Below are 22,077 nucleotides of genomic sequence, written 5' to 3'. Positions count from 1 at the left end.
TGTGTTTCATCAACACTCTGATAGTCCACAGATTACAGAATGCCACCAGATGTGCATCGGAAATTACTACTGGTCTTCCAGGGAACGATCAAAGCGTAGACGTTTTCAGACATTACTCCCATGGAGGAAAGTGCGGATGGTGACAGTTGTATTCAATCCCGATGCAAATTTCTGTGTTTCATCAACACTCTGAGAGTCCACAGATTACTGAATGCCACCAGATGTGCATCGCAAACTACTACTGGTCTTCCAGGGAACGATCAAAGCGTAGACTGTTTGAGACATACCTCCCGTGGAGGAAAGTGCGCATGGTGACTGTTGTATTCAATCCCGATGCAATTTCTGTGTTTCATCAACACTCTGATAGTCCACAGATTACAGAATGCCAACAGTTGTGCAACGGAAACTACTACTGGTCTTCCAGGGAACGATAAAAGCGTAGACTGTTTGAGACATACCTCCCGTGGAGGAATGTGCGCATGATGACTGTTGTATTCAATCCCGATGCAATTTCTGTGTTTCATCAACACTCTGATAGTCCACAGATTACAGAATGCCAACAGTTGTGCAACGGAAACTACTACTGACCTTCCAGGGAATGATAAAAGCGTAGACTGTTTGAGAAATACTCCTGTGAAGGAAATTGCGCATGGTGACTGTTAAATTCTATCACGATGCAATGTCTGTATTTCATCAACACTCTGATAGTCCACAGATTACAGAATGCCTCCAGATGTGCATCGGAAACTACTAATTCTCTTCCAGGGAACGATCAAAGCGTAGACTGAGACATTACTCACATGGAGGAAAGTGCGCATGGTGTCTGTTGTATTCAATCCCGATGCAATATCTGTGTTGCATCAACAGTGTGATAGTCCACAGATTACAGAATGCCTCCAGATGTGCATCGGAAACTACTACTGGTCTTCCAGGGAACGAACAAAGCGTAGACTGTTTGAGACATTACTCCCATGGAGGAAAGAGTGCATGGTGACTGTTCTATTCAATCCCGATGCATTTTCTGTGTTTCATCAACACTCTGATAGTCCACAGATTACAGAATTCCTTTAGATGTGCATCGGAAACTACTACTGGTCTTCCTCCGAACGATCTAAGAGTAGACTGTTTGAGACATCACTCCCATGGAGGAAAAGTGGACATCGTGACTGTTGTATTCAATTCCGATGCAATTTCTGTGTTTCATCAACACTCTGACGGTCCACAGATTACAGAATGCCACCAGACGTGCATTGGAAACTGCTACTGGTCTTCCAGGTAACGATCAAAGCGTAGACTGTTTGAGAGATTACCCCCGTGCAGGAAAGTGTGCATGGTGACTGTTGTATTCAATCCCGATGCAATTTCTGTGTTTCATCAACACTCTGATAGTCCACAGATTACAGAATGCCTCTAGATGTGCAACTGAAACTACTACTGGTCTTCCAGTGAACGATCAAAGCGTAGACTGTTTGAGACATTACTCCCATAGAGGAAATTGCGCATGGTGTCTGTTGTATTCAATCCCGATGCAATTTCTGTGTTTCATCAACACTCTGATAGTCCACAGATTACAGAATTCCTCCAGATGTACATCGGAAACTACTACTGGTCTTCCAGGGAATGATCAAACCGTAAACTGTTTGAGACATTCATCCCATGGAGGAAAGTGCGCATGGTGACTGTTGTATTCAATCCCGATGCAATTTCTGTGTTTCATCAACACTCTGATAGTCCACAGATTACAGAATGCCAACAGTTGTGCAACGGAAACTACTACTGACCTTCCAGGGAATGATAAAAGCGTAGACTGTTTGAGAAATACTCCTGTGAAGGAAATTGCGCATGGTGACTGTTGTATTCAATCACGATGCAATGTCTGTATTTCATCAACACTCTGATAGTCCACAGATTACAGAATGCCTCCAGATGTGCATCGGAAACTACTAATGCTCTTCCAGGGAACGATCAAAGCGTAGACTGAGACATTACTCACATGGAGGAAAGTGCGCATGGTGTCTGTTGTATTCAATCCCGAAGCAATATCTGTGTTGCATCAACAGTGTGATAGTCCACAGATTACAGAATGCCTCCAGATGTGCATCGGAAACTACTACTGGTCTTCCACGGAACGAACAAAGCGTAGACTGTTTGAGACATTACTCCCATGGAGGAAAGAGTGCATGGTGACTGTTGTATTCAATCCCGATGCATTTTCTGTGTTTCATCAACACTCTGATAGTCCACAGATTACAGAATTCCTTTAGATGTGCATCGGAAACTACTACTGGTCTTCCTCCGAACGATCTAAGAGTAGACTGTTTGAGACATCACTCCCATGGAGGAAAAGTGCACATCGTGACTGTTGTATTCAATTCCGATGCAATTTCTGTGTTTCATCAACACTCTGACAGTCCACAGATTACAGAATGCCACCAGACGTGCATCAGAAACTGCTACTGGTCTTCCAGGTAACGATCAAAGCGTAGACTGTTTGAGAGATTACCCCCGTGCAGGAAAGTGTGCATGGTGACTGTTGTATTCAATCCCGATGCAATTTCTGTGTTTCATCAACACTCTGATAGTCCACAGATTACAGAATGCCTCCTGATGTGCATCGGAATGTAACACTGGTCTTCCAGGAAACGATCAAAGAGTAGACTGTTTGAGACATTACTAACATGGAGGAAAGGGCGGATGGTGACGTATTCAATCCCGATGCAATTTCTGTGTTTCATCAACACTTTGAAGTTCCACGGATTACAGAATGCCTCCAGATGTGCATCGGAAACTACTACTGGTCTTCCACAGAACGATCAAAGAGTACACTGTTTGAGACACTACTACTGTTTAGGAAAGTGCGCATGGTGACTGTTGTATTCAATCCCGATGCAATTTCTGTGTTTCATCAACACTCTGGTAGTCCACAGATTACAGAATGCCACCAGACGTGCATCGGAAACTGCTACAGGTCTTCCAGGTAACGTTCAAATCGTAGACTGTTTGAGACACTACTCCCGTGGAGGAAAGTGCGCATGGTGAATGTTGTATTCAACCCCGATGCAATTTCTGTGTTTCATCAACACTCTGATAGTCCACAGGTTACAGAATGCCACCAGATGTGCATCGGAAACTACTACTGGTCTTCCAGGGTACGATCAAAGCGTAGACTGTTTGAGACATTACTCCCGTGGAGGAAAGTGCGGATGGTGACAGTTGTATTCAATCCCGATGCAATTTTCTGTGTTTCATCAACACTCTGAGAGTCCACAGATTACTGAATGCCACCAGATGTGCATCGCAAACTACTACTGGTCTTCCAGGGAACGATCAAAGCGTAGACTGTTTGAGACATATCTCCCGTGGAGGAAAGTGCGCATGGTAATTGTTGTATTCAATCCCGATGCCATTTCTGTGTTTCATCAACACTCTGATAGTCCACAGATTACAGAATGCCAACAGTTGTGCAACGGAAACTACTACTGGTCTTCCAGGGAACGATGAAAACGTAGACTGTTTGAGACATACCTCCCGTGGAGGAAAGTGCGCATGGTGACTGTTGTAATCAATCCCGATGCAATTTTCTGTGTTTCATCAACACTCTGAGAGTCCACAGATTACTGAATGCCACCAGATGTGCATCGCAAACTACTACTGGTCTTCCAGGGAACGATCAAAGCGTAGACTGTTTGAGACATATCTCCCGTGGAGGAAAGTGCGCATGGTAATTGTTGTATTCAATCCCGATGCCATTTCTGTGTTTCATCAACACTCTGATAGTCCACAGATTACAGAATGCCAACAGTTGTGCAACGGAAACTACTACTGGTCTTCCAGGGAACGATAAAAGCGGGGACTGTTTAAGAAATACTCCTGTGAAGGAAATTGCGCATGGTGACTGTTGTATTATATCCCGATGCAAAGTCTGTGTTTCATCAACACTCTGATAGTCCACAGATTACAGAATGCCTCCAGATGTGCATCAGAAACTACTACTGCTCTTCCAGGGAACGATCAAAGCGTAGACTGTTTCAGACATTACTCCCATGGAGGAAAGTGCGGATGGTGACAGTTGTATTCAATCCCGATGCAAATTTCTGTGTTTCATCAACACTCTGATAGTCCACAGATTACAGAATGCCTCCAGATGTGCATCGGAAACTACTACTGGTCTTCCAGGGAACGAACAAAGCGTAGACTGTTTATGACATTACTCCCATGGAGGAAAGAGCGCATGGTGACTGTTGTATTCAATCCCGATGCAATTTCTGTGTTTCATCAACACTCTGATAGTCCACAGATTACAGAATGCCACCAGATGTGCATCGGAAATTACTACTGGTCTTCCAGGGAACGATCAAAGCGTAGACCGTTTCAGACATTACTCCCATGGAGGAAAGTGCGGATGGTGACAGTTGTATTCAATCCCGATGCAAATTTCTGTGTTTCATCAACACTCTGAGAGTCCACAGATTACTGAATGCCACCAGATGTGCATTGCAAACTACTACTGGTCTTCCAGGGAACGATAAAGGCGTAGACTGTTTGAGACATACCTCCCGTGGAGGAAAGTGCGCATGGTGACTGTTGTATTCAATCCCGCTGCAATTTCTGTGTTTCATCAACACTCTGATAGTCCACAGATTACAGAATACCAACAGTTGTGCAACGGAAACTACTACTGGTCTTCCAGGGAACGATAAAAGCGTAGACTGTTTGAGACATACCTCCCGTCGAGGAAAGTGCGCATGGTGAGTGTTGTATTCAATCACGATGCAATTTCTGTGTTTCATCAACACTCTGATAGTCCACAGATTACAGAATGCCAACAGTTGTGCAACGGAAACTACTACTGATCTTCCAGGGAACGATAAAAACGTAGACTGTCTGAGAAATACTCCTGTGAAGGAAATTGCGCATGGTGACTGTTGTATTCAATCACGATGCAATGTCTGTATTTCATCAACACTCTGATAGTCCACAGATTACAGAATGCCTCCAGATGTGCATCGGAAACTACTAATGCTCTCCCAGGGAACGATTAAAGCGTAGACTGTTTGAGACATTACTCACATGGAAGTAAGTGCGCATGGTGTATGTTGTATTCAATCCCGATGCAATATCTGTGTTGCATCAACAGTGTGATAGAACACAGATTACTGAATGCCACCAGATGTGCATCGCAAACTACTACTGGTCTTCCAGGGAACGATCAAAGCGTAGACTGTTTGAGACATACCTCCCGTGGAGGAAAGTGCGCATGGTGACTGTTGTATTCAACCCCGATGCAATTTCTGTGTTTCATCAACACTCTGATAGTCCACAGATTACAGAATGCCAACAGTTGTGCAACGGAAACTACTACTGGTCTTCCAGGGAAAGATAAAATTGTAGACTGTTTGAGAAATACTCCTGTGAAGGGAATTGCGCATGGTGACTGTTGTATTAAATCCCGATGCAATGTCTGTGTTTCATTAACACTCTGATAGTCCACAGATTACAGAATTCCTTTAGATGTGCATCGGAAACTACTACTGGTCTTCAAGGGAACGATCAAACCGTAGACTGTTTCAGACATTACTCCCATGGAGGAAAGTGCGGATGGTGACTGTTGTATTCAATCCCGATGCAATTTCTGTGTTTCATCAACACTCTGATAGTCCACAGATTACAGAATGCCACCAGACGTGCATCGGAAACTGCTACTGGTCTTCCAGGTAACGATCAAAGCGTAGACTGTTTCAGACATTACTCCTGTGGAGGAAAGTGCGCATGGTGACTTTTGTATACAACCTTGATAAAATTTCTGTTTTTAATCAACACTCTGATAGTCCACAGATTACAGAATGCCACCAGATGTGCATGGCAAACTACTACTGGTCTTCCAGGGAACGATCAAAGCGCACACTGTTTGAGACATTACCCCCGTGCAGGAAAGTGTGCATGGTGACTGTTGTATTCAATCCCGATGCAATTTCTGTGTTTCATCAACACTCTGATAGTCCACAGATTACAGAATGAATCTAGATGTGCAACGGAAACTACTACTGGTCTTCCAGTAAACGATCAAAGCGTAGACTGTTTGAGACATTACTCCCATACAGGAAAGTGCGCATGGTGACTGTTGTATTCAATCCCGATGCAATTTCAGTGTTTCATCAACACTCAGTTAGACCACAGATTTCAGAATGCCTCCAGATGTGCATCGGAAACTACTTCTGGTCTTCCAGGGAACGATCAAAGCGTAGACTGTATGAGACGCTACTCCCATGGAGTACAGTACGCATGGTGACTTTTGTATTCCATCCCGATGCAATTTCTGTGTTTCATCAACACTCTGATAGTCCACAGATTACAGAATGCTTCCACGTGTGCATCGGAAACTACTTCAGGTCTTCCAGGGAAAGATCAAAGCGTAGACTGTTTAAGACATTACTCCCATGGAGGGAAGTGCGCATGGTGACTGTTTTATTCAATACCGATTCAATTTCTGTGTTTCATCAACACTCTGATAGTCAAAGAATTACAGAATGTCACCAGTTGTGCAACGGAAACTACCACTGGTCATCCAGGGAACGATCAAACCGTAGACTGAGAATTACTCCCGTGAAGGAAAGTAAGCATGGTGACTGTTGTATTCAATCCCGATGCAATGTCTCTGTTTCATCAACACTCTGATAGTCCACAGATTACAGAATGCCTCTAGATGTGCAACGGAAACTACTACTGGTCTTCCAGTAAACGATCAAAGCGTAGACTGTTTGAGACATTACTTCCATAGAGAAAGTGCGCATGGTGACTGTTGTATTCAATCCCGATGCAATTTCAGTGTTTCATCAACACTCAGTTAGACCACAGATTTCAGAATGCCTCCAGATGTGCATCGGAAACTACTACTGCTCTTCCAGGGAACGATCAAAGCGTAGACTATTTGAGACATTACTCACATGGAGGAAAGTGCGCATGGTGTCTGTTGTATTCAATCCCGATGCAATATCTGTGTTGCATCAACAGTGTGACAGTCCACAGATTACAGAATGCCTCCAGATGTGCATCGGAAACTACTACTGGTTTCCAGACAACGAACAAAGCCTAGACTGTTTGAGACAATACTCCCATGGAGGAAGGAGCGCATGGTGACAGTTGTATTCAATCCCGATGCATTTTCCGTGTTTCATCAACACTCTGATAGTCCACAGATTACAGAATGCCTCCAGACGTGCATCGGAAGCGACTACTGGTCTTCCTGGTAATGATCAAAGCGTACACTGTTTGAGACATTACTCCCGTTTAGGAAAGTGCGCATGGTGACTGTTGTATTCAATCCCGATGCAATTTCTGTGTTTGATCAACACTCTGATAGTCCTCAGATTACAGAATTACTTTAAATGTGCATCGGAAACTACTACTGGTCTTCCTGCGAACGATCAAAGAGTAGACTGTTTGAGAAATACTCCTGTGAAGGAAATTGCGCATGGTGACTGTTGTATTCAATCACGAGGCAATGTCTGTATTTCATCAACACTCTGATAGTCCACAGATTACAGAATGCCTCCAGATGTGCATCGGAAACTACTAAGGCTCTTCCAGGGAACGATCAAAGCGTAGACTGTTTGAGACATTACTCACATGGAGGAAAGTGCGCATGGTGTCTGTTGTATTCAATCCCGATGCAATATCTGTGTTGCATCAACAAAGTGATAGTCCACAGATTACTGAATGCCACCAGTTGTGCATCGCAAACTACTACTGGTCTTCCAGGGAACGGTCAAAGCGTAGACTGTTTGAGACATTACCCCCATGCAGGAAAGTGTGCATGGTGACTGTTGTATTCAATCCCGATGCAATTTCAGTGTTTCATCAACGCTCAGTTAGACCACAGATTTCAGAATGCCACCAGATGTGCATCGAAAACTACTACTGGTCTTCCAGGGAACGATCAAAGCGTAGACTGTTTGAGACATTACTCCCATGGATGAAAGTGCGCTTGGTGACTGTTGTATTCAATCCCGATGCAATTTCAGTGTTTCATCAACGCTCAGTTAGACCACAGATTTCAGAATGCCTCCAGATGTGCATCGGAAACTACTACTGCTCTTCCAGGGAACGATCAAAGCGTAGACTGTTTGAGACATTACTCACATGGAGGAAAGTGCGCATTGTGTCTGTTGTATTCAATCCCGATGCAATATCTGTGTTGCATCAACAGTGTGATAGTCCACAGATAAATGAATGCCACCAGATGTGCATCGCAAACTACTACTGGTCTTCCAGGGAACGATCAAAGCGTAGACTGTTTGAGACATACCTCCCATGGAGGAAAGTGCGCATGGTGACTGTTGTATTCAATCCCGATGCAATTTCTGTGTTTCATCAACAGTCTGATAGTCCACAGATTACAGAATGCCAACAGTTGTGCAACGGAAACTACTACTGGTCTTCCAGGGAACGATAAAAGCGTAGACTGTTTGAGACATACCTCCCGTGGAGGAAAGTGCGCATGGTGACTGTTGTATTCTACCCCGATGCAATTTCTGTGTTTCATAAACACTCTGATAGTCCACAGATTACAGAATGCCAACAGTTGTGCAACGGAAACTACTACTGGTCTTTCAGGGAACGATAAAATCGTAGACTTTTTGAGACATTACTCCCGTGGAGGAAAGTGCGCATGGTGACTTTTGTATTCAACCTTGATAAAATTTCTGTGTTTAATCTACACTCTAATAGTCCACAGATTACAGAATTCCACCAGATGTGAATGGCAAACTACTACTGGTCTTCCAGGGAACGATCAAACGTACACTGTTTGAGACATTACCCCCGTGCAGGAAAGTGTGCATGGTGACTGTTGTATTCAATTCCGATGCAATTTCTGTGTTTCATCAACACTCTGATAGTCCACAGATTACAGAATTCCTCTAGATGTGCATCGGAAACTACTACTGGTCTTCCATTGAACGATCAAACCGTAAACTGTTTGAGACATTAATCCCATGGAGGAAAGTGCGCATGGTGACTGTTGTATTCAATCCCGATGAAATTTCTGTGTTTCATCAACACTCTGATAGTCCACAGATTACAGAATGCCTCCTGATGTGCATCGGAATGTAATACTGGTCTTCCAGGGAACGATCAAAGAGTAGACTGTTTGAGACATTACTAACATGGAGGAAAGTGCGGATGGTGACGTATTCAATCCCGATGCAATTTCTGTGTTTCATCAACACTCTGGTAGTCCACAGATTACAGAATGCCAACAGTAGTGCAACGGAAGCTACTACTGGTCTTCCAGGGAACGATGAAAACGTAGACTGTTAAAGACATACATCCCAAGGAGGAAAGTGCGCATGGTGACTGTTGTAATCAATCCCGATGCAATTTCTGTGTTTCATCAACACTCTGATAGTCCACAGATTACAGAATACCAACAGTTGTGCAACGGAAACTACTACTGGTCTTCCAGGGAACGATAAAAGCGTAGACTGTTTGAGAAATACTCCCGTGAAGGAAATTGCGGATGTTGACTGTTGTAATCAATCCCGATGCAAAGTCTGTGTTTCATCAACACTCTGATAGTCCACAGATTACAGAATGCCTCCAGATGTGCATCGGAAACTACTACTGCTCTTCCAGGGAACGATCAAAGCGTAGACTCTTTGAGACATTACTCACATGGAGGAAAGTGCGCATGGTGTCTGTTGTATTCAATCCCGATGCAATATCTGTGTTGTATCAACAGTGTGTTAGTCCACAGATTACAGAATGCCTCCAGATGTGCATCGGAAACTACTACTGGTCTTCCAGGGAACGAACAAAGCGTAGACTGTTTGAGACATTACTCCCATGGAGGAAAGAGCGCATGGTGACAGTTGTATTCAATCCCGATGCAAATTTCTGTGTTTCATCAACACTCTGAGAGTCCACAGATTACTGAATGCCACCAGATGTGCATCGCAAACTACTACTGTTCTTCCAGGGAACGATCAAAGCGTAGACTGTTTGAGTCATACCTCCCGTGGAGGAAAGTGCGGATGGTGACAGTTGTATTCAATCCCGATGCAATATCTGTGTTTCATCAACACTCTGATAGTCCACAGATTACAGAATGCCAACAGTTGTGCAACGGAAACTACTACTGATCTTCCAGGGAACGATAAAAGCTTAGACTGTTTGAGACATACCTCCAGTGGAGGAAAGTGCGCATGGTGACTGTTGTATTCAATCCCGATGCAATTTCTGTGTTTCATCAACACTCTGATAGTCCACAGATTACAGAATGCCTCCAGATGTGCATCGGAAACTACTAATGCTCTTCCAGGGAACGATCAAAGCGTAGACTGTTTGAGACATTACTCACATGGAGGAAAGTGCGCATGGTGTCTGTTGTATTCAATCCCGATGCAATATCTGTGTTGCATCAACAGTGTGATAGTCCACAGATTACTGAATGCCACCAGATATGCATCGCAAACTACTACTGGTCTTCCAGGGAACGATCAAAGCGTAGACTGTTTGAGACATACCTCCCGTGGAGGAGAGTGCGCATGGTGACTGTTGTATTCAATCCCGATGCAATTTCTGTATTTCATCAACAGTCTGATAGTCCACAGATTACAGAATGCCAACAGTTGTGCAACGGAAACTACTACTGGTCTTCCAGGGAACGATCAAAGCGTAGACTGTTTGAGCCATTACTCACATGGAGGAAAGTGCGCATTGTGTATGTTGTATTCAATCCCGATGCAATATCTGTGTTGCATCAACAGTGTGATAGTCCACAGATTACAGAATGCCTCCTGATGTGCATCGGAATGTAACACTGGTCTTCCAGGAAACGATCAAAGAGTAGACTGTTTGAGACATTACTAACATGGAGGAAAGGGCGGATGGTGACGTATTCAATCCCGATGCAATTTCTGTGTTTCATCAACACTTTGAAGTTCCACGGATTACAGAATGCCTCCAGATGTGCATCGGAAACTACTACTGGTCTTCCACAGAACGATCAAAGAGTACACTGTTTGAGACACTACTACTGTTTAGGAAAGTGCGCATGGTGACTGTTGTATTCAATCCCGATGCAATTTCTGTGTTTCATCAACACTCTGGTAGTCCACAGATTACAGAATGCCACCAGACGTGCATCGGAAACTGCTACAGGTCTTCCAGGTAACGTTCAAATCGTAGACTGTTTGAGACACTACTCCCGTGGAGGAAAGTGCGCATGGTGAATGTTGTATTCAACCCCGATGCAATTTCTGTGTTTCATCAACACTCTGATAGTCCACAGGTTACAGAATGCCACCAGATGTGCATCGGAAACTACTACTGGTCTTCCAGGGTACGATCAAAGCGTAGACTGTTTGAGACATTACTCCCGTGGAGGAAAGTGCGGATGGTGACAGTTGTATTCAATCCCGATGCAATTTTCTGTGTTTCATCAACACTCTGAGAGTCCACAGATTACTGAATGCCACCAGATGTGCATCGCAAACTACTACTGGTCTTCCAGGGAACGATCAAAGCGTAGACTGTTTGAGACATATCTCCCGTGGAGGAAAGTGCGCATGGTAATTGTTGTATTCAATCCCGATGCCATTTCTGTGTTTCATCAACACTCTGATAGTCCACAGATTACAGAATGCCAACAGTTGTGCAACGGAAACTACTACTGGTCTTCCAGGGAACGATGAAAACGTAGACTGTTTGAGACATAACTCCCGTGGAGGAAAGTGCGCATGGTGACTGTTGTAATCAATCCCGATGCAATTTTCTGTGTTTCATCAACACTCTGAGAGTCCACAGATTACTGAATGCCACCAGATGTGCATCGCAAACTACTACTGGTCTTCCAGGGAACGATCAAAGCGTAGACTGTTTGAGACATATCTCCCGTGGAGGAAAGTGCGCATGGTAATTGTTGTATTCAATCCCGATGCCATTTCTGTGTTTCATCAACACTCTGATAGTCCACAGATTACAGAATGCCAACAGTTGTGCAACGGAAACTACTACTGGTCTTCCAGGGAACGATAAAAGCGGGGACTGTTTAAGAAATACTCCTGTGAAGGAAATTGCGCATGGTGACTGTTGTATTATATCCCGATGCAAAGTCTGTGTTTCATCAACACTCTGATAGTCCACAGATTACAGAATGCCTCCAGATGTGCATCAGAAACTACTACTGCTCTTCCAGGGAACGATCAAAGCGTAGACTGTTTCAGACATTACTCCCATGGAGGAAAGTGCGGATGGTGACAGTTGTATTCAATCCCGATGCAAATTTCTGTGTTTCATCAACACTCTGATAGTCCACAGATTACAGAATGCCTCCAGATGTGCATCGGAAACTACTACTGGTCTTCCAGGGAACGAACAAAGCGTAGACTGTTTATGACATTACTCCCATGGAGGAAAGAGCGCATGGTGACTGTTGTATTCAATCCCGATGCAATTTCTGTGTTTCATCAACACTCTGATAGTCCACAGATTACAGAATGCCACCAGATGTGCATCGGAAATTACTACTGGTCTTCCAGGGAACGATCAAAGCGTAGACCGTTTCAGACATTACTCCCATGGAGGAAAGTGCGGATGGTGACAGTTGTATTCAATCCCGATGCAAATTTCTGTGTTTCATCAACACTCTGAGAGTCCACAGATTACTGAATGCCACCAGATGTGCATTGCAAACTACTACTGGTCTTCCAGGGAACGATAAAGGCGTAGACTGTTTGAGACATACCTCCCGTTGAGGAAAGTGCGCATGGTGACTGTTGTATTCAATCCCGATGCAATTTCTGTGTTTCATCAACACTCTGATAGTCCACAGATTACAGAATACCAACAGTTGTGCAACGGAAACTACTACTGGTCTTCCAGGGAACGATAAAAGCGTAGACTGTTTGAGACATACCTCCCGTCGAGGAAAGTGCGCATGGTGAGTGTTGTATTCAATCACGATGCAATTTCTGTGTTTCATCAACACTCTGATAGTCCACAGATTACAGAATGCCAACAGTTGTGCAACGGAAACTACTACTGATCTTCCAGGGAACGATAAAAACGTAGACTGTCTGAGAAATACTCCTGTGAAGGAAATTGCGCATGGTGACTGTTGTATTCAATCACGATGCAATGTCTGTATTTCATCAACACTCTGATAGTCCACAGATTACAGAATGCCTCCAGATGTGCATCGGAAACTACTAATGCTCTCCCAGGGAACGATTAAAGCGTAGACTGTTTGAGACATTACTCACATGGAAGTAAGTGCGCATGGTGTATGTTGTATTCAATCCCGATGCAATATCTGTGTTGCATCAACAGTGTGATAGAACACAGATTACTGAATGCCACCAGATGTGCATCGCAAACTACTACTGGTCTTCCAGGGAACGATCAAAGCGTAGACTGTTTGAGACATACCTCCCGTGGAGGAAAGTGCGCATGGTGACTGTTGTATTCAACCCCGATGCAATTTCTGTGTTTCATCAACACTCTGATAGTCCACAGATTACAGAATGCCAACAGTTGTGCAACGGAAACTACTACTGGTCTTCCAGGGAAAGATAAAATTGTAGACTGTTTGAGAAATACTCCTGTGAAGGGAATTGCGCATGGTAACTGTTGTATTAAATCCCGATGCAATGTCTGTGTTTCATTAACACTCTGATAGTCCACAGATTACAGAATTCCTTTAGATGTGCATCGGAAACTACTACTGGTCTTCAAGGGAACGATCAAACCGTAGACTGTTTCAGACATTACTCCCATGGAGGAAAGTGCGGATGGTGACTGTTGTATTCAATCCCGATGCAATTTCTGTGTTTCATCAACACTCTGATAGTCCACAGATTACAGAATGCCACCAGACGTGCATCGGAAACTGCTACTGGTCTTCCAGGTAACGATCAAAGCGTAGACTGTTTCAGACATTACTCCTGTGGAGGAAAGTGCGCATGGTGACTTTTGTATACAACCTTGATAAAATTTCTGTTTTTAATCAACACTCTGATAGTCCACAGATTACAGAATGCCACCAGATGTGCATGGCAAACTACTACTGGTCTTCCAGGGAACGATCAAAGCGCACACTGTTTGAGACATTACCCCCGTGCAGGAAAGTGTGCATGGTGACTGTTGTATTCAATCCCGATGCAATTTCTGTGTTTCATCAACACTCTGATAGTCCACAGATTACAGAATGAATCTAGATGTGCAACGGAAACTACTACTGGTCTTCCAGTAAACGATCAAAGCGTAGACTGTTTGAGACATTACTCCCATACAGGAAAGTGCGCATGGTGACTGTTGTATTCAATCCCGATGCAATTTCAGTGTTTCATCAACACTCAGTTAGACCACAGATTTCAGAATGCCTCCAGATGTGCATCGGAAACTACTTCTGGTCTTCCAGGGAACGATCAAAGCGTAGACTGTATGAGACACTACTCCCATGGAGTACAGTACGCATGGTGACTTTTGTATTCCATCCCGATGCAATTTCTGTGTTTCATCAACACTCTGATAGTCCACAGATTACAGAATGCTTCCACGTGTGCATCGGAAACTACTTCAGGTCTTCCAGGGAAAGATCAAAGCGTAGACTGTTTAAGACATTACTCCCATGGAGGGAAGTGCGCATGGTGACTGTTTTATTCAATACCGATTCAATTTCTGTGTTTCATCAACACTCTGATAGTCAAAGAATTACAGAATGTCACCAGTTGTGCAACGGAAACTACCACTGGTCATCCAGGGAACGATCAAACCGTAGACTGAGAATTACTCCCGTGAAGGAAAGTAAGCATGGTGACTGTTGTATTCAATCCCGATGCAATGTCTCTGTTTCATCAACACTCTGATAGTCCACAGATTACAGAATGCCTCTAGATGTGCAACGGAAACTACTACTGGTCTTCCAGTAAACGATCAAAGCGTAGACTGTTTGAGACATTACTTCCATAGAGAAAGTGCGCATGGTGACTGTTGTATTCAATCCCGATGCAATTTCAGTGTTTCATCAACACTCAGTTAGACCACAGATTTCAGAATGCCTCCAGATGTGCATCGGAAACTACTACTGCTCTTCCAGGGAACGATCAAAGCGTAGACTATTTGAGACATTACTCACATGGAGGAAAGTGCGCATGGTGTCTGTTGTATTCAATCCCGATGCAATATCTGTGTTGCATCAACAGTGTGACAGTCCACAGATTACAGAATGCCTCCAGATGTGCATCGGAAACTACTACTGGTTTCCAGACAACGAACAAAGCCTAGACTGTTTGAGACAATACTCCCATGGAGGAAGGAGCGCATGGTGACAGTTGTATTCAATCCCGATGCATTTTCCGTGTTTCATCAACACTCTGATAGTCCACAGATTACAGAATGCCTCCAGACGTGCATCGGAAGCGACTACTGGTCTTCCTGGTAATGATCAAAGCGTACACTGTTTGAGACATTACTCCCGTTTAGGAAAGTGCGCATGGTGACTGTTGTATTCAATCCCGATGCAATTTCTGTGTTTGATCAACACTCTGATAGTCCTCAGATTACAGAATTACTTTAAATGTGCATCGGAAACTACTACTGGTCTTCCTGCGAACGATCAAAGAGTAGACTGTTTGAGAAATACTCCTGTGAAGGAAATTGCGCATGGTGACTGTTGTATTCAATCACGAGGCAATGTCTGTATTTCATCAACACTCTGATAGTCCACAGATTACAGAATGCCTCCAGATGTGCATCGGAAACTACTAATGCTCTTCCAGGGAACGATCAAAGCGTAGACTGTTTGAGACATTACTCACATGGAGGAAAGTGCGCATGGTGTCTGTTGTATTCAATCCCGATGCAATATCTGTGTTGCATCAACAAAGTGATAGTCCACAGATTACTGAATGCCACCAGTTGTGCATCGCAAACTACTACTGGTCTTCCAGGGAACGGTCAAAGCGTAGACTGTTTGAGACATTACCCCCATGCAGGAAAGTGTGCATGGTGACTGTTGTATTCAATCCCGATGCAATTTCAGTGTTTCATCAACGCTCAGTTAGACCACAGATTTCAGAATGCCACCAGATGTGCATCGAAAACTACTACTGGTCTTCCAGGGAACGATCAAAGCGTAGACTGTTTGAGACATTACTCCCATGGATGAAAGTGCGCTTGGTGACTGTTGTATTCAATCCCGATGCAATTTCAGTGTTTCATCAACGCTCAGTTAGACCACAGATTTCAGAATGCCTCCAGATGTGCATCGGAAACTACTACTGCTCTTCCAGGGAACGATCAAAGCGTAGACTGTTTGAGACATTACTCACATGGAGGAAAGTGCGCATTGTGTCTGTTGTATTCAATCCCGATGCAATATCTGTGTTGCATCAACAGTGTGATAGTCCACAGATAAATGAATGCCACCAGATGTGCATCGCAAACTACTACTGGTCTTCCAGGGAACGATCAAAGCGTAGACTGTTTGAGACATACCTCCCATGGAGGAAAGTGCGCATGGTGACTGTTGTATTCAATCCCGATGCAATTTCTGTGTTTCATCAACAGTCTGATAGTCCACAGATTACAGAATGCCAACAGTTGTGCAACGGAAACTACTACTGGTCTTCCAGGGAACGATAAAAGCGTAGACTGTTTGAGACATACCTCCCGTGGAGGAAAGTGCGCATGGTGACTGTTGTATTCTACCCCGATGCAATTTCTGTGTTTCATAAACACTCTGATAGTCCACAGATTACAGAATGCCAACAGTTGTGCAACGGAAACTACTACTGGTCTTTCAGGGAACGATAAAATCGTAGACTGTTTGAGAAATACTCCTGTGAAGGAAATTGCGCATGGTGACTGTTGTATTCAATCCCGATGCAATGTCTGTGTTTCATCAACACTCTGATAGTCCACAGATTACAGAATGCCTCCAGATGTGCATCGGAAACTACTAATGCTCTTCCAGGGAACGATCAAAGCGTAGAGTGTTTGAGACATTACTCACATGGAGGAAAGTGCGCATGGTGTCTGTTGTATTCAATCCCGATGCAATATCTGTGTTGCATCAACAGTGGGATAGTCCACAGATTACAGAATGCCTCCAGATGTGCCTCGGAAACTACTACTGGTCTTCCAGGGAACGAACAAAGCGTAGACTGTTTGAGACATTACTCCCATGGAGGAAAGAGCGCATGGTGACTGTTGTATTCAATCCCGATGCATTTTCTGTGTTTCATCAACACTCTGATAGTCCACAGAATACAGAATTCCTTTAGATGTGCATCGGAAACTACTACTGGTCTTCCTGCGAACGATCAAAGAGTAGACTGTTTGAGACATCACTCCCATGGAGGAAAAGTGCATCTCGTGACTGTTGTATTCAATTCCGATGCAATTTCTGTGTTTCATCAACACTCTGACAGTCCACAGATTACAGAATGCCACCAGACGTGCATCGGAAACTGCTACTGGTCTTCCAGGTAACGATCAAAGCGTAGACTTTTTGAGACATTACTCCCGTGGAGGAAAGTGCGCATGGTGACTTTTGTATTCAACCTTGATAAAATTTCTGTGTTTAATCTACACTCTAATAGTCCACAGATTACAGAATTCCACCAGATGTGAATGGCAAACTACTACTGGTCTTCCAGGGAACGATCAAACGTACACTGTTTGAGACATTACCCCCGTGCAGGAAAGTGTGCATGGTGACTGTTGTATTCAATTCCGATGCAATTTCTGTGTTTCATCAACACTCTGATAGTCCACAGATTACAGAATTCCTCTAGATGTGCATCGGAAACTACTACTGGTCTTCCATTGAACGATCAAACCGTAAACTGTTTGAGACATTAATCCCATGGAGGAAAGTGCGCATGGTGACTGTTGTATTCAATCCCGATGAAATTTCTGTGTTTCATCAACACTCTGATAGTCCACAGATTACAGAATGCCTCCTGATGTGCATCGGAATGTAATACTGGTCTTCCAGGGAACGATCAAAGAGTAGACTGTTTGAGACATTACTAACATGGAGGAAAGTGCGGATGGTGACGTATTCAATCCCGATGCAATTTCTGTGTTTCATCAACACTCTGGTAGTCCACAGATTACAGAATGCCAACAGTTGTGCAACGGAAGCTACTACTGGTCTTCCAGGGAACGATGAAAACGTAGACTGTTAAAGACATACATCCCAAGGAGGAAAGTGCGCATGGTGACTGTTGTAATCAATCCCGATGCAATTTCTGTGTTTCATCAACACTCTGATAGTCCACAGATTACAGAATACCAACAGTTGTGCAACGGAAACTACTACTGGTCTTCCAGGGAACGATAAAAGCGTAGACTGTTTGAGAAATACTCCCGTGAAGGAAATTGCGGATGTTGACTGTTGTAATCAATCCCGATGCAAAGTCTGTGTTTCATCAACACTCTGATAGTCCACAGATTACAGAATGCCTCCAGATGTGCATCGGAAACTACTACTGCTCTTCCAGGGAACGATCAAAGCGTAGACTCTTTGAGACATTACTCACATGGAGGAAAGTGCGCATGGTGTCTGTTGTATTCAATCCCGATGCAATATCTGTGTTGTATCAACAGTGTGTTAGTCCACAGATTACAGAATGCCTCCAGATGTGCATCGGAAACTACTACTGGTCTTCCAGGGAACGAAAAAAGCGTAGACTGTTTGAGACATTACTCCCATGGAGGAAAGAGCGCATGGTGACAGTTGTATTCAATCCCGATGCAAATTTCTGTGTTTCATCAACACTCTGAGAGTCCACAGATTACTGAATGCCACCAGATGTGCATCGCAAACTACTACTGTTCTTCCAGGGAACGATCAAAGCGTAGACTGTTTGAGTCATACCTCCCGTGGAGGAAAGTGCGGATGGTGACAGTTGTATTCAATCCCGATGCAATATCTGTGTTTCATCAACACTCTGATAGTCCACAGATTACAGAATGCCAACAGTTGTGCAACGGAAACTACTACTGATCTTCCAGGGAACGATAAAAGCTTAGACTGTTTGAGACATACCTCCAGTGGAGGAAAGTGCGCATGGTGACTGTTGTATTCAATCCCGATGCAATTTCTGTGTTTCATCAACACTCTGATAGTCCACAGATTACAGAATGCCTCCAGATGTGCATCGGAAACTACTAATGCTCTTCCAGGGAACGATCAAAGCGTAGACTGTTTGAGACATTACTCACATGGAGGAAAGTGCGCATGGTGTCTGTTGTATTCAATCCCGATGCAATATCTGTGTTGCATCAACAGTGTGATAGTCCACAGATTACTGAATGCCACCAGATATGCATCGCAAACTACTACTGGTCTTCCAGGGAACGATCAAAGCGTAGACTGTTTGAGACATACCTCCCGTGGAGGAGAGTGCGCATGGTGACTGTTGTATTCAATCCCGATGCAATTTCTGTATTTCATCAACAGTCTGATAGTCCACAGATTACAGAATGCCAACAGTTGTGCAACGGAAACTACTACTGGTCTTCCAGGGAACGATCAAAGCGTAGACTGTTTGAGCCATTACTCACATGGAGGAAAGTGCGCATTGTGTATGTTGTATTCAATCCCGATGCAATATCTGTGTTGCATCAACAGTGTGATAGTCCACAGATAAATGAATGCCACCAGATGTGCATCGCAAACTACTACTGGTCTTCCAGGGAGCGATCAAAGCGTAGACTGTTTGAGACATACCTCCCGTGGAGGAAAGTGCGCATGGTGACTGTTGTATTCAGTCCCGATGCAATTTCTGTGTTTCATCAACAGTCTGATAGTCCACAGATTACAGAATGCCAACAGTTGTGCAACGGAAACTACTACTGGTCTTCCAGGGAACGATAAAAGCGTAGACTGTTTGAGACATACCTCCCGTGGAGGAAAGTGCGCATGGTGACTGTTGAATTCAACCACGATGCAATTTCTGTGTTTCATAAACACTCTGATAGTCCACAGATTACAGAATGCCAACAGTTGTGCAACGGAAACTACTACTGGTCTTTCAGGGAACGATAAAATCGTAGACTGTTTGAGAAATACTCCTGTGAAGGAAATTGCGCATGGTGACTGTTGTATTCAATCCCGATGCAATGTCTGTGTTTCATCAACACTCTGATAGTCCACAGATTACAGAATGCCTCCAGATGTGCATCGGAAACTACTAATGCTCTTCCAGGGAACGATCAAAGCGTAGACTGTTTGAGACATTACTCACATGGAGGAAAGTGCGCATGGTGTCTGTTGTATTCTATCCAGATGCAATATCTGTGTTGCATCAACAGTGTGATAGTCCACAGATTACAGAATGCCTCCAGATGTGCCTCGGAAACTACTACTGGTCTTCCAGGGAACGAACAAAGCGTAGACTGTTTGAGACATTACTCCCATGGAGGAAAGAGCGCATGGTGACTGTTGTATTCAATCCCGATGCATTTTCTGTGTTTCATCAACACTCTGATAGTCCACAGATTACAGAATTCCTTTAGATGTGCATCGGAAACTACTACTGGTCTTCCATTGAACGATCAAACCGTAAACTGTTTGAGACATTAATCCCATGGAGGAAAGTGCGCATGGTGACTGTTGTATTCAATCCCGAAGAAATTTCTGTGTTTCATCAACACTCTGATAGTCCACAGATTACAGAATGCCTCCTGATGTGCATCGGAATGTAACACTGGTCTTCCAGGGAACGATCAAAGAGTAGACTGTTTGAGACATTACTAACATGGAGGAAAGTGCGGATGGTGACGTATTCAATCCCGATGCAATTCCTGTGTTTCATCAACACTCTGGTAGTCCACAGATTACAGAATGCCAACAGTTGTGCAACGGAAGCTACTACTGGTCTTCCAGGGAACGATGAAAACGTAGACTGTTTAAGACATACATCCCAAGGAGGAAAGTGCGCATGGTGACTGTTGTAATCAATCCCGATGCAATTTCTGTGTTTCATCAACACTCTGATAGTCCACAGATTACAGAATGCCAACAGTTGTGCAACGGAAACTACTACTGGTCTTCCAGGGAACGATAAAAGCGTAGACTGTTTGAGAAATACTCCCGTGAAGGAAATTGCGCATGGTGACTGTTGTAATCAATCCCGATGCAAAGTCTGTGTTTCATCAACACTCTGATAGTCCACAGATTACAGAATGCCTCCAGATGTGCATCGGAAACTACTACTGCTCTTCCAGGGAAGGATCAAAGCGTAGACTGTTTGAGACATTACTCACATGGAGGAAAGTGCGCATGGTGTCTGTTGTATTCAATCCCGATGCAATATCTGTGTTGTATCAACAGTGTGTTAGTCCACAGATTACAGAATGCCTCCAGATGTGCATCGGAAACTACTACTGGTCTTCCAGGGAACGAACAAAGCGTAGACTGTTTGAGACATTACTCCCATGGAGGAAAGAGCGCATGGTGACAGTTGTATTCAATCCCGATGCAATTTCTGTGTTTCATCAACACTCTGAGAGTCCACAGATTACTGAATGCCACCAGATGTGCATCGCAAACTACTACTGGTCTTCCAGGGAACGATCAAAGCGTAGACTGTTTGAGTCATACCTCCCGTGGAGGAAAGTGCGGATATTGACAGTTGTATTCAATCCCGATGCAATATCTGTGTTTCATCAACACTCTGATAGTCCACAGATTACAGAATGCCAACAGTTGTGCAACGGAAACTACTACTGATCTTCCAGGGAACGATAAAAGCTTAGACTGTTTGAGACATACCTCCAGTGGAGGAAAGTGCGCATGGTGACTGTTGTATTCAATCCCGATGCAATTTCTGTGTTTCATCAACACTCTGATAGTCCACAGATTACAGAATGCCTCCAGATGTGCATCGGAAACTACTAATGCTCTTCCATGGAACGATCAAAGCGTAGACTGTTTGAGACATTACTCACATGGAGGAAAGTGCGCATGGTGTCTTTTGTATTCAATCCCGATGCAATATCTGTGTTGCATCAACAGTGTGATAGTCCACAGATTACTGAATGCCACCAGATATGCATCGCAAA

Source organism: Schistocerca gregaria, chromosome 10 (assembly GCF_023897955.1).
Source record: "Schistocerca gregaria isolate iqSchGreg1 chromosome 10, iqSchGreg1.2, whole genome shotgun sequence".
NCBI lineage: Eukaryota > Metazoa > Arthropoda > Insecta > Orthoptera > Acrididae > Schistocerca > Schistocerca gregaria.
Note: the sequence above shows the minus strand (reverse complement) of the source record.